This window comes from Sturnira hondurensis, unplaced genomic scaffold (genome assembly GCF_014824575.4).
Source record: "Sturnira hondurensis isolate 20B ecotype Veracruz unplaced genomic scaffold, ASM1482457v3 Scaffold0002840, whole genome shotgun sequence".
Lineage (NCBI taxonomy): Eukaryota > Metazoa > Chordata > Mammalia > Chiroptera > Phyllostomidae > Sturnira > Sturnira hondurensis.
The window spans coordinates 22,811,389-22,825,512 of NW_028075471.1; positions in this window are offsets into that span (position 1 = coordinate 22,811,389).

The following is a 14,124-nucleotide window of genomic DNA, read 5'->3' on the forward strand; positions in this document are numbered from 1 at the left end:
GTAGTAGGTACATGGGCAGGAGACAGGTAGGGTGCATCCCTGCCAGACTCCTGTTAGGTCTCATGTGTGCTGAGCGGAGCAGGGAGGAGAAACCCTCTAATTCAAAGGGCTGTTGTCTGAGGAGGATGTAACCCTGAGAGATTTGGACCAGGGAATCTCCTAAATCCGAGGCCCTGGGGATGTGGGGAGGACCCCCGAGAACACCCTCAAACCAAATATCTCTGTACTTGTTCACCAGTCACCCACTGAGTACTGGACATTGCTTGCCTGGAAGAAGCATTGGTCTAAAATTAATCTTGAAATTGAGAATCATCCAATGAAACATATTTCATATTAAACAGCAAGAAAGGCATTTTGTACAAAAACCCCCTCCTCCTCACAGCCTCCTTGTGGTTACCTGGGCTTTAGAGATGAGGAAACAAGGACTTACGGGAGCTAAATTAAATACCCAAAGACAAGCCACTGATCATGCTTCAAACACTGTGGGAGGCAAACCTTGTTCTCCTTGGATGCAAAGTACTTTATGACTGATTTCCCAGCAAGAACAATTCTCCACATGGAAAACTAAATAGGCATTGGGTACTGGTATCTTGCCTAATATTGGATATTTGGAAGAGATGTGATTGGAGTCAAAAATAAGAATTTCCACCAATCCTGTGCAGATTGAACACATACCCTGTGATGCTCAGGATGGGTCACATGGCCGCCAGGCTCCAGGGATGAAGTGGTGAAGTGACAGAGTGTGAGACATGAGCGTTAGATTTCCTTCTGAGGAATCATCACTGATTAAGCCTATAAGCCTTGCTCCCAAAGTGTACATATGTGATTCATAAACTCCAAATTTGCAAATGTATTGTTCATACTGGCATTAAATGTGGGGACCTAAAGCAGAACCTTCTGGTGAGGGCTGCTCAAAAAGGTCCAAGGGTGCGGCCAACATGCACATTAGCATTATTTTTAGTGCCTGTGATTTCAAAGGCCAGAACATGGGTTGGAGATTTTCCCTCCTCAGAGAGGCTATGTTTCCTGCCAAAAGACACAAATTGGGAAGATGTTTTGCTTAGCTGAGAGGATGCATTTGATTAAGAGAAACTTCTGTGCTGATGATTATGAACTAATTTCTATCTGTGCATGTAATATTCTATTCAACCTGCAAATATCTTTGTTTTCAGTGAATTCAATTCTAAAAAAAATTAACTAAGGATGCCTAAAGTCTGTAACAAATGTTCAAGTGCAAATGCTCTAGATATAGGTGTCTGTGTATGTGATGTACAGACTGATCTCTTGTCGACGTGCAACTGGTCAGCACAGACCCAGAGTTTGAGACAGTGCACAGTTTCTGGGGCAACTCTCTGGACATGGCTGCAGGAGGTCCCCAGACCGCAATCAAGGTACCAAGTGGGGCCACAAGCTTGTTTGAGGCTCAGAGGCTCCTTCCAAGTTCACAGGGATGTTACCAGAATGCATTTTCTTTCTTTTTTTTTAATTTTAATTTTTATTTAATTCTTGTTCAAGTACAGTTTTCTGTCTTATATTCCCAGCCCTGTCCCCCAGTGCTCTCCACCTCCCTCCCATTTCCACCCCCCACCTTAGTTATTGTTCATGTGTCCTTTATACTTGTTCATGTGAGTCCACATGGACTCACGTGGACCAGTAGCTTAGAGACCGGGTTCTTTTTTTTTAAATTAAATATTTTATTTTATTTATCTTTAGAGGGGAAGGGAAGGAGAGAGGAAGAGAAACATCAATGTATGGTTGCTTCTCGTGCATCCCCTGCTGGGAACTGGCCCCTGCTGGGAACTGGCCCCTGCTGGGAACTGGCACCTGCCGGGAACTGGCCTACAACCCAGGAATGTGCCCTGACTGGGAATCGAACCGCAATCGTCTGGTTCACAGGCCCGCGCTCAATCCACTGAGCTACACCAGCCAGGGCCTCACAGTGGGTTCTTCTATCAACCAGGGATTGCTGAGCTCAGGGAAAGAGTAAGTTCTTCTTGAACAGATTCATTTGATGAGGGCAGCTCCACCCAGGAAAGCTCCCTTTAGTTAACTCAAAACTAACTGATTAGCTATATCTGCAAAGTCCCCTTCCCTGTGCTATGCAATGTCACATAATTACACAAATAGCATCACAGCGTAGTCGCAAAGCTTCCATAGGCTCAGGTTGAGGGGCACTATACAAGGGGCATCAGTCACTGAGCTGTTTTAATGTTCTGCACACCACAGTGTATTTATAGAGAGAAATTCAGAAATCACAGGCAAAGAGCTAATTTAAAAAAATAACATGGAAAACAGTGAATAAGAAACAAAGCATTTGACTTCTTTTTCTTGCTGTCAACAGGAACAAGTTCAGAATTTGCAAAACATTTTGTTACAATTTATAAAGCCAATATTACAACATTTCCAATTAAAAAATTTTAAAAAGGAAAATGTATATTTAATAAATTTTCTTGGAGTTTCTTCTTTTTTCATCTTCTCCTTTGTCAGCTTTCCAATCCTTTTTGCTTCAAAATTGTTCCAGTGAAATGATAAAACTTCTGTACTCTGGGAAAAATGTAGACTTCACTGAAATACTTGTGTGTTATTGCATTCCCTAAAATAAAAATAGCTGAGAAAGGATGGCTGTGTACACATAACTTCATTTCCTTTTTTTGGCATATGATATAATCAATTTCTTTTCAATTTGAGGGCCATTCTATGAGCTTACTTCCTCTTTCTCTGCCCGGAAGGTGTCATGAAATAAATAATAGCTATGCAAGGGCCATTCATTATACATTTCTCTTTCTCTGTGCCACTGAGCCAAATGTTGCCGCAATAACATCACCTCTGCTGGTACTCAGAAAGGCAATGGAACACCAGGTGTTCTTCGAAGAATCAGAGACTAGATGAAGAGAAAAGGAGGAAGTTGCGGTGAAAACTTACTTTTATTTCTCTCAAGGTAATGTGCTCTCCTATTTATCTTAGGTTCCATCTTCCCTGCTAACATGTTAAGATGTAAGTCTTGATTTCTATCATGTTTTTTAAAAACTCTGTTGACTTTTGTGAATCTCACACTGAGTTTTTGCTTCTACTGTAAAACAAGTAAGTTCTCTGCTCTGATTCAATCTGCAAAAATATTGCCAAAACAATCATCTCAGTTGTTAATTTATTTCCTGATGTGCCATCAGCACATGTCATTGAGGAGCATTCTGTCAACCACTAAATAGGTGGACAAGGACGAATCAGCAAGGATGGCCGAAAGCCTGAGTGAGCCTGTCAGGTCCATTTGGAGCTCCATGCAGGGCGGGTGGGCCTGGAAGTCTTACTGAGCTACACTGATTTGTCTCAGAAGTTCAGTGCAATTCGTGAGCAATGCTTTTGGAAACCATTCGGCCAGAAATCTTGTGGATTCCAGGTTGGCTTTGAGTTCCTCAATTATCCTTGATATATGTGTATACATCTCATTTGATAAGATGCAAGTACAAACCAAAAACTCAAAAGAAAAGGGGCTACAAGAAGTCAGTTGGCTTCAACATATAATCCACCCCCCCAAAATTGGCACCTTTATGTGAACATTAGTTAATTTTTCAGGTTTCAGAGCGTTTGCCTTGGAGTTAACAATGTTAGTTAGGGATAACGGCAGGTTTCAAAAATGAGGTAGAGAAAGGATAAGGAGATCCATTATTTATTAGCAGCCTCGTCAGCCTCTTCATTTCCTAAAGATACAGTGTCCGTCTTTTCAGTATAGGCTGAAGAGTGGACAACAGCTATTTCACAAGGAAGACGATAAGCGTGTCCAGGGCAGTAATTGTATGGCCATTACCAAAAGAGGTACCTGCAGGCATGAAGAATCCGTTGGATTTCCAAGTTGTGCCAACAGGCTGGCAGACTGCAAAGCACATTGAGAGCCTGTGCACAGGCAGCCTGTCCTTCTGCTGATGTGTAGGATCTGGGAAGAGCTCTGAGTTCAGCGGCGTGTGCTGAGTTGACTGTGGGCAACAAGTACACCTCAAGCGTTTCAGATGGGGAGCCTATGGCATAACCAGTTATGTTTTCCCAGAAATTTCCTTTACAGGAGCTGTCACTAAAGCAAGTATGTCTAGCCTGGCTAAAGAGATGCCTGGGGTCCTGTCACGGCTCTGAGCCCATTTTTAGAGTTGCAAGATGACCTTGTGGACTGGGGTGGGGCCCCCATCATCAGGGAGGGGCTGCAAAGTAAGTGGATTTTAAGTATTACAATGAGGAGGATGAAGGAAGTGTTAGTTCAAAGTGCCTGTTCATAGAGGGCCGTCACCACGTGGAGAAATGTGTGTCCATGAACTTGGAAAATAACACAACCAGCATGGGGAACACCGAGGGGACTTGGGAGTTTAATGTTAGAGGGCTGGCTTCATCTGATCAAGGTGGCAGCTGAGGCCATAACCCTGGGGCATGCCCGAAGCCACCGGGTCTACCTGACATGACAAATATGCTGCAGGACACATCGCAGAGACAAACGATTGTCCTAGAATGCTCACAGCAATCCTATTATTTTTAGGGCATTGTAAATGAAAAGATACATCAAAATTCAGAAGCCAAGAGTGAGTGGCGTAGACAGAGATAATTATAATGTTTCAGAGGACGTTAATGCCTCAGAAAGCCAGACAATGGACTCTGGGGGGCACCTGGAGAAAGATACGCAGAGGTTGTCCAAGGATGTAAAATTTGGAATCCCTTAACACAGTAGCAGCTGCCCCAAAAAACATGCGCAACTGTTTTTGTCTTGTTTTGTTTCGTTTCATTTGGGGAGAGGAAGAATAGAAAAATTTGACTCAAGCTATTTGGGGTGAGTTTTGGATGTACAGAGATTTCTCAGGCCCCAAGTAAGAAGAGTGGCTTGCCCCTGTTCAAGTTCAGAGTTAGAGGCTTCATGGCCTGAGTGAGCTGATGTCCGAGAAGAATGAGGGCGTCCACAAGAGCACCTGCTCAGCTGGATTACAAAGTGTAAAGTCATCCATAGGCCTCACAAGTGGGGGCTGTGAGTCAAGGCTATAGAACTGAGTCTGCTTTGAGGACTTGGTGAAATATGAAGGGAGACTCATAATACTGCATGAACCCAAGTTCAAGTTCATTGTGAGTTAGGGGCCAATGGAGTTGAAAAGAAAGCTGAACAAAGGTAAACCAGGCTGAGTCAGTGGGAGTTGAGAATTTTTGTAGCTGAGTTTGGGACTGTGGGGTGCTGAGGAGTAACAGCAGCTGATGGCCCTTAGGTCCTGTGTGAATTGTAGATTTGTTTACCTTTAGCATCACACTTACCTTCTTTCTTTGCTGACAGGACTGGACTGTCACGGGGTGAAAAAATAAAGAATAATATACCCTATTGTGCGAGGGAATCTGTTACAGGGTTAAAGCGTCATTTTGCATTTTTGGAGACAGGGCACCGGGACACGGAGGAAACAGTTCATTTTTGCTCTTGGCAAAGCACACAGGCTCTGCCCTCCATAGTGATCAGGCTTCCCTTGCACGTGTGGCCCAGAGGCTAACTGGGACTTCTCTTAAAGAGTCATCCTCTTCAGAGGAATTTAAATAAAGATGAGTTTCCAGTAAAGAAAACAAAATGGGGCTTGGTCTAAGTGCAGAGAAATCAAAATCCCGTTTCAATTTGCAGCAGCATTAATTTACATAACAAATTTCTACCAAGAAAGGGTATGGGTGAGCAGAAGCAGACAAGCAAGCTACAGTGTGTACTAAAAGGGCCTAAAGATACTGGGCTGACTGACATATGGGGAGTGAAGTAGGCTGTCCAGACGCTGCAACTGCCAGCACAGAATTGCAGGTGACAGGTAGAGAAAAACCACCTGAGCCGATGCTAGAGAAAAGTCACTCCATTGTCACTAAAAGACCTGTTTCTCAGTGCTCGGTGTTAAGGTTGATGGTTGGCTCTGGGGTGTGACTGAGGATCGGGGGCCCCACCTACTGAGAGAGAAATGCCATCCGGTGGAGAGAGATGAACTTTCTGAGGGTGATTTTGTTTGTTTGTTTGGTTTTTGCTTAAGTGCTGAACAGCTCCCCTTTGATGTAGAGAGCTCTTGTAATACCTGCAAGAGACTGAAGACAAACACCTTTGAGCGGGCTTTTGCCTGTTTTCGGGGTCACATGTTTTGTTTTTTCTAAAGACTCAAATCGCAAAGCAAGAATGACCACCATTCCAGAAGGTTTATTCTGTGTAGACTACATGTTAGCCTTAAGTAGAGTATTTTTCCCTTTTCTTTCTTTTTTTTTGTAAATTTTAGTTGTTTGATATGCAATATGTTTTTGTATGCAGGTAGTAAATAAACTTGTATCTTCAAAAAAAAGAATGATAGCTTTTAATTCTTTTTTGTCTTCTTCTGCACTCCTGCAAACTGTTTTCAGAGAATCACTTAGCTCTGCCCAGGCCAACTGACCACAGTATTTTGAATCTGCTTTTTAATATACGGGAGAAAATTTTCAACCAGAATGGAAGTCCAAAGTTGCCTGTGCTCTGGGGCTTCTGACCATAACAAAGTGTCTCTGAAAAGTGTGGATAAACCATTCAGCAAAGGCTTTTGGGTGTTCTTCCTCAGCACAAAATTTAACTTTTGAACAATCAGTTTCAGGAAGACAGCCTTCAGTGTTGCTCCTAGAAGGCCCCGAGTATCAATTTCTAGCTGCGCAGCTCCTGGACATTTCTAGGAGGACTTGGGAGAGGTTCTGGCCATCTGTTTCCCCAGTGAAGGGGGTTTTCTCCAGAGGACCACCTGGCCTGTCTGATAACTACTATAAATCATGTGTTGGCGGTATGTCCCGAACAGCCAATCCAGATGCCACTAATCTTTCTAATTTCTCTCTGAACTTTGCAGGATCTTCAGAGAGTGGAACTAAAGGATTTTATCATTTAAAAGACCAGCTGCCATTAGAGACTATGAATTCTCTGCAGTGGGGATCCAGCATATATCCACCAGGAACAGGACATGTGCATGTCTGGAGCCTTGGGGCCTGTATATCAAGCCCTGGAGTGGAGGAGTCCTAAGAGAGAGCAAACTGAGCCTTCTCAACTGCTCTGCTGAATCCACTTCCTGGCCCTCCTCATTTACGTAAGTCAGCTGTATGCCTCTCACTTCAACTTCAGGCCTTAGTGCCCTCTGTAAGTCTTATAAGGAAAGAATAGTGTGTTCGAGATATTTCTTGTTTCATGAGATAGACCAGTAATGCTATGAATCTCCCTCTTCGGACTGCTTTTGCTGTATCTCACAAATTTGAGGTTGTTATATTCTCATTTTCATTTGCTTTTAGGGTGAGGGGAGGTAGAGGAGGGTACAGGGGACTTAAATACTGATGCACAGAGACTTGATCTGGGGTGGTGAACACACAATACAGTGTATAGATCACGTGTTATAGAATTGTGTGTCTGAAACCTATGTGATTTTGTTAACCAGTGTCATCCCAATAAATTCAAAAAAAGGGGAAAAGGAAGAATAGTTAAAATAGGCATCTGGGAGTTCCTAGGGTTTTCTGCGGAAATTTGAAGACTTTTGGAACTCAGGAGACTGACTGGTGATCTGCGCTGCATATGAATTTGGAGCTGAGCTTTCAGGGCTGCAGCGGAGACTGGGGCCCAGGGAACAAGATGTTCTGCAAAGTCAGGGCAGGGAGTTAGGACTAAAAGAGTAACTGTGAAGGAGGAAAGGGGCAATTTACATGAGATTTGGGTTTCAATTTTTGCTCTTCGTCTGATTTATGTTTTTTTTTTTTAAATTCTGTCAGGGACTCTTTAAGGCACAGGAACCAAACACAAGGCCTGCGGGCCAAATCTGATCCTCCACCTTTTTTTACCCGGTGGCAGCACCGAGCTCCTTGCTCTTAGTTAAGGAGCAGTTACATTTACACAGCCCTAAAGTTACATTCAGCTGTTTGAAGGCAACCGCAAGGCTGATGTGGCCCCTGTGAAAATGACTTTGACACTCTTGCTCTAAGGCCAGCCATTATCCTGCCTTTTATGCTCTTTTCAATTTGACCCTCCCATAAATTACCTGGAAGGCAGCTGCCTACATTGAGGGGCCTCTAATTGTTTTTTAAATAGAGATGCTTTTTCTTACTCCTATTTAAAATGGTATTTGCATCGAGGTTCTCGGATACCCTGAAACAGAAATGAAGAGGAAACACCATTGAAATTTGCAGAAAAATTTTATTGTTAAGCTTATGCATGAGCACAAAGAAGGCAGCACAGAGGAGGAAAGGTGCTTCTGACCTGGCTTGAGGGCTGGCTCTGCGAGGCTGCTTCCCAAAACTGGGGACCTTTTGGGCTGTGTGAAAAGAGGCTCTTTGAAAAAAGGCAGATTTGTGGAACTTTCCACTGCAGGGCTGGGAGACGGCCTCTTTCTGTCAGGTAGCTTGGCGAGATGGTGGTGTGGCTCATTCCAGCACCCAGGATACCAGCTGGGAGGACAAGATCAGCTACTTCTGCCTTCTTTGAAGGGAGGGGAGGGGCAGACATTCTTGAGGCCAGCTTATCTGGCTTTCCTTCTGACCACCTGGTCACAACTTGTCTTTGTGGCCACCCAATATCTTCTCTTCCCCAGCCCCGTGTCCCTATTTTTTTTCCAAAAAAGACCTCTTGTATGGCCATTAACAAATAGGGTCCCCACTAAGATGTTTATTGTAATAGTTAATAGTGAGTCGATCCAATCAACTTCTGTATAGAAACACCCTGAGGTAACTTCCCAAGCATTGAGTAAACCCCAGGTTGCTGAAGGCACCCTGGCCTGAGGCACAGAAGATGCAACCCCCATGATCCAAAAGTTTACTCCCCAAATCCAGAAAGCAGTCACCTTCACTGCACAGATGGTAAGAGAGATGGGAGTAAGAATAAAATCACTATGTAACTAAGAAGAGACATGCTCAACTAATATTTATGCTTGCTGACTAGGTATGATAAATGCAAGAAGAATGGAGGCCTCTACCTTGCAAAACGCAGTCCAAGTACAGACATAATTTGTCCCCACGAGCCACCTGCCACAGACATTTTGGGGGTCTGCTTCCCTCCCATGCATCTCTTCTTTTAGCCATATGTATGCCTAGTGGTAATCATTTTCTCTAACCCACCTAAGTCTGTTCGCATTATCAACAAAACTCATGCTTTCCTTATTTCAGTGTGAGTTTCCAGATTCACAGTTATTGGCCTATTTAAAGTAACCTCCCTCCTTCTCCCTTGTCAAATTCTATACATGCCCCAGGATGCTCTGAAAATATTACTGCCCCATTAGGCTACTACCACATCTTACTATTGTACAAACTTTTCTTTCATTTGAGTTTTATTTTTGTCACCTTATTTTGTGGATTAGACCTAGAAAATCTAAGGTAGAATTATGCATACAGTTATTAAAAAGACACTGATTTGTGATATTAAAATGCATTTGATCAAGTTAAATCTAATGATGAAAAACAAGTATGTTAACATTTCTATAACTAGTCAAAAAGAATTTCATTGGGATGGCAACTGAAAAAAATGCTCTGCTGAGAGATGATTAATAATAATTAATTGCATCAAGAAGGCAATATTGAAAATACAAAATGTTTTTACATTGGAAATTAAAAGCATTGAAAAAATTGCATCCAATTAACCTATTGAATATTAAAATATCTCATGACTACATAACACAATTGCTGATGTTCATATGTAACATGTGTTAGAAGATTCTCCAAGTAAATTTTCTGAGTGTTTAAAAACAAAGATAATTCATACCATGTGTAAAATGACCTCTATGTTTACCAAACCACCATTTTTAGTTTGCACCTGTTTTTCCCTTCCCTCTGACAATAAGCCTTTGTAAGAGAGATAAGAAAATGTGAAGAAAATTAAGGTATGAGAGTTTAGAATTATCACTATTTATTCATCTGAATAGTGATCATTTTGTTTGTCCATGTTTTCTCTGTTTATTCTCTTTTCAGGACTTTTCCCTCAGCGCTAATGAGTTCCGTGCCTTGCTGTTGGATTATTTGCAACAAAAGGCATCTGGTAATGTGTCATTTATTTTAAATAAAATTCTTAGGCTAGTCTTTCCTATCGGCAGTTTATCGCAGGAGATAAGCTGCTCCTAGGATAAAAGAAAAATCACAGGATTGTTCTATTCATGGCATCCACATTTTCTCTCCCTTGCGGCTGCCGTCTAGGATTTAACAGTTAATAATTACTCATGGAGAACAACTTTATTTCTCACAACTGCAGGCACCCAGTTTTACGATGAATAACAAGCTTCCTTCTGCTAATGACATGGCCATTTACCATACTTAGGTGTTAGGTGGGTTTGCATTTCTAGAGAGCTAAAGAATGATGCTTCACTCTCTTTTGCTCTTGGAAATGACATGACTGGGGAGGGAAACACCTCTGAAGCTGCTTGACGCTTTCAGTTCTAAATAAAATTCGTATAAAGAAGGATTAAATAGTTTTAGTTATAAATCAGGTGTCCTTAATTTCACTGGCTCTTAATTTGCTTTGACATAAAAATATAAATCAGATACAAGGTTTAATGTAATGAGTATACAAATTAAAAAGGTCAAATTATAATATCTGCATTGGAACAGTGGATGTTCTTCTCTGGTCCTATTCATGCTCCCTAGAAGGAAGCATTTTTCGATATTTCTAACTATTTTCTTGGCTATGTTTGTCCATATTTCTACACAAGTCTTATAGAAATACTATTTCAATTTTTAATATGTTTTATTGTCTTAGGGAAGCTAGTGTTTTTTTTTAAAGATTTATTTTTTTAAAGATTTTATCTATTTGTTTTTAGACAAGGGGAAAGGAGAGAGAAAGAGAAGGAGAGAAACAGCAGTGTGTGGTTGCCTCACATGCGCCCCCTACTGGGGACCTGGCCCACAACCCAATCATGTGCCCTGACTGGGAATTGAACTGGCGACCCCTTGGTTCAGAGGCCAGAGCTCAATCTACTGAGAGACACCAGCCAGGGCTTAATTCTTTATTTTTACTCAAAAGCCCAAGAAGATCAGGGTATGGGATTCCAATAGGAAAGTGCCATCCCAGTGAAATACTACAAATAAAAAGAGGTCCCTTAGTGGAATGAAAAATGACACCCCAAGTCAATGAGGCATAAAGAAAACAACCGTGTAGAGATGATGATGGAGATGGTGTCAGGGTGAGAGGCAAGAACAGCATGAGCAGGATGTTCTTATGCCAGTGATAACATTATTTACTGAGCAAATTCATTTAAGCCACTCTGGCAAAAAATGTATGCAGATAAATTTATTGCTTCAGTCCTTAATGGACACATTCCAAAGTTGGATTAATAGAAACAAGTAGAATTGTGCATTTTTAAAAAATGTTAGCTTCTCTTCTGTTCGGCCATCATTTTTCTTTCTTGCACATAGATGTGAGTGAAAGATAATAATGCTATAAAACCAATTTTATAGCACAGAGAGACAACTGTATGTCACCAACCATGTTTTATAGCATGTGTCAGCCAGAGCTATTGTTGGGCTGACTTACTTTATGTTTCGTGTGGAACATATTTTTAAATTAAATAAAAACTGCTGTTAACATAAAACAATCTTCTAGCATCAGGCAAATACGTTTGCTCTGAAAAGCAAAATCCATGGTTCATGAGAGTGCAAGGTCATCTCTGGTGAAGGATGTCTAGTCTCATCTCGTCCTTCACAGGTAACCCGAGAATTGAGATGGTTAGAAAAGAATTTAATGCCTTAAAAACTATCCTTAAAAATATTAAATCTCAAGTGACTTAGGTGATCTACATGAAAAAATTAAGACAAAAGTATACATACACAACTATATATTTATACATATATATACATGTATATGTATATATAAAATATAATTTTTAAAGCTGTGAGCCAAGTCAGCAGATTTTATTTTTAGGCTTGATGGTTTAGCTATATATTGTACAAGCATTGTTTTTTTTTAAAGAGGACTGCTAATATGGCTTGTATGTTATCCATATTCCAATTTCAAGAAAGACATACGTGCATTGGAACTAGAACACACAGTCTGTCAGGACTAGATGCCCTCCACCTTGGGTAGCTAGCAACTTTCACGGTCTATTTACTTAATTTTTTTGTGTCTCCCCACCCTTATAAATGAGTCAGGGTTCCGGCAGGAAAAAAAAATAGTGTATTCAAAATGGGTAATTAGAGATGATAATGAGATAGTTTACAAAGGTATAAAAAAGTTGTAGAAAGATTGTAAGTGAAAGTTTGTACACTGGATTATTAACTGCCCGGGAATATTAGCAACCTGGGGTTGCAGGAAAAGACAGAGGGAGGAGGAAAAATGTGGAAGAATAGCACTACCGTTCCAAACTTTTTCTGGGTGAGCGTGCCAAAGTTAAACAGAAGAGAGAAATCCAGGAAGCTACCCATGCAGGCCTGCTTCCCAAGGCCTAGAAAACAATTCAGCGGCCCTAGGTCCTGGCCGCATGTCACATGTGGACTCTGCTGGTCACACGTCACCTTTCGTAATGGTTCCTTCACCTTTGGTTCGACTACTAAGTGGCAAAATCTTTTCATTCTTCCTGGTTCATGTACTCTGAAATGATAACATAATTTGTCTTTTTATGACAGGGCATGGCTCCTAAAGCCTACCTGCTATTGAATAACAGGTGAATTTTTTCACTGTTCAGTGATCTTTACCAAACTTGGCTGCCCGGAGGGCAGTAGAAGGAGCGCAACTCCCTGTAGAAACACCTGTGAATGAGGGCAGCAACTCAGAATCCATTGTTCAGAAACCAAACCATTCCTTCCCTTTATTTAACATTTAAAAATGAGTTTGCTACCTGTGAAAGGAGAGGTGCAACAAAGAGAAGCCTTTGAAATGGAAGGGACAGATTTAAGAGAAGAAATAAAAACTAGCCTTGGAGAAGGGGTATGACCTATTTCTTTCCATTTAGGAAGACAACCTTCAATTTTAGAAAAGGAAATTTCCAGTTGTGACATGTGTCAAAACACTGGGAGATTCTCTGAATGCTCAGCTTCAATCCCTGTAAATTGTGAAATAAGTGACAAAGGACAGCTACATCTTTAGTGTGTGTTGATCTTTAAACAGCTTTTGTTTAAAGATATGTGGATACAGTGAACATATTACTAGAAATTGAGATAATCAAGAATGAGCAGATATTATTTGCGTTCTTAAAAATTCAATGTACATCAATAAGTTGAAAACCAGAATTAAGGACTGCAACAAATGGTAAAGACATGCAAATACAGCTTTACATGTATGTTCAGTGCAAGGCACAAGACGAATGAAGACAGAGAAAAACACGGTCATGGGAAACAGTCCTACGGAGATGACAAGGTCTTAAAAAAGTCAAAACTTTGAAAAACTTGGAAAACATTCCAACTGACTTCAATTAATTGCTATTGGTAATAAATGGATTATTAAAGAGCCATAAGCATATACAGAAAAAATGAATTGATTAACAATTTGAAATAAAAAATAATTTTCGATTGTACATTTTATAAAAATGCACTTATTGATATACTATTTGAGGGAAATGATTGATAGCAGTTTGCTGTGTGGATAACATTTTTTGATCTTCACTGGCACGTGTCTTGCTCTGCAAGCATTTCTTTTGGGCGCATAAGTAGGGGTGGAACTTCTGGCGCATAAGTCTAGGTATATAAAACTTTAAAATATAAACAACCTTTTAAACTAATGTCCCCACCAGCAGGGTTTACACTTTCTTCATATTATCAACACTTATTGTCAGATACTATGAAAGTTTTGTAATGGTTCATTACATCTTGCAAAATTTTACTTTCTATTCCCTGTTTATTAATTAGACTGAATGACTGTGTGTGGTTATTGGCCCTTTGAATGTTCTCTCTGTGCATCAGCTGTTCAAGTCTCTTGCCAACTTTTTCTGTTAGACTGTCTGACATTTTTTGTTAGAAGATTAGGAGCTAAATTTCTATTCTTTTATAAGCCTTTCACAGATTACATATATGTTACAAACACTCTTCCCACTTTGTGGTTCACTTTTTCATTCTTAAAATAACATTTTAATAGAAGGAATTATTAATTTTAATAGATTCCAGTTTATCCATGGCTAGTGCTTTTAGGGACTCATTTAAGAAAGTTTTTCCTATCCCAAGAATATAAAGTTATATAATGTTTTC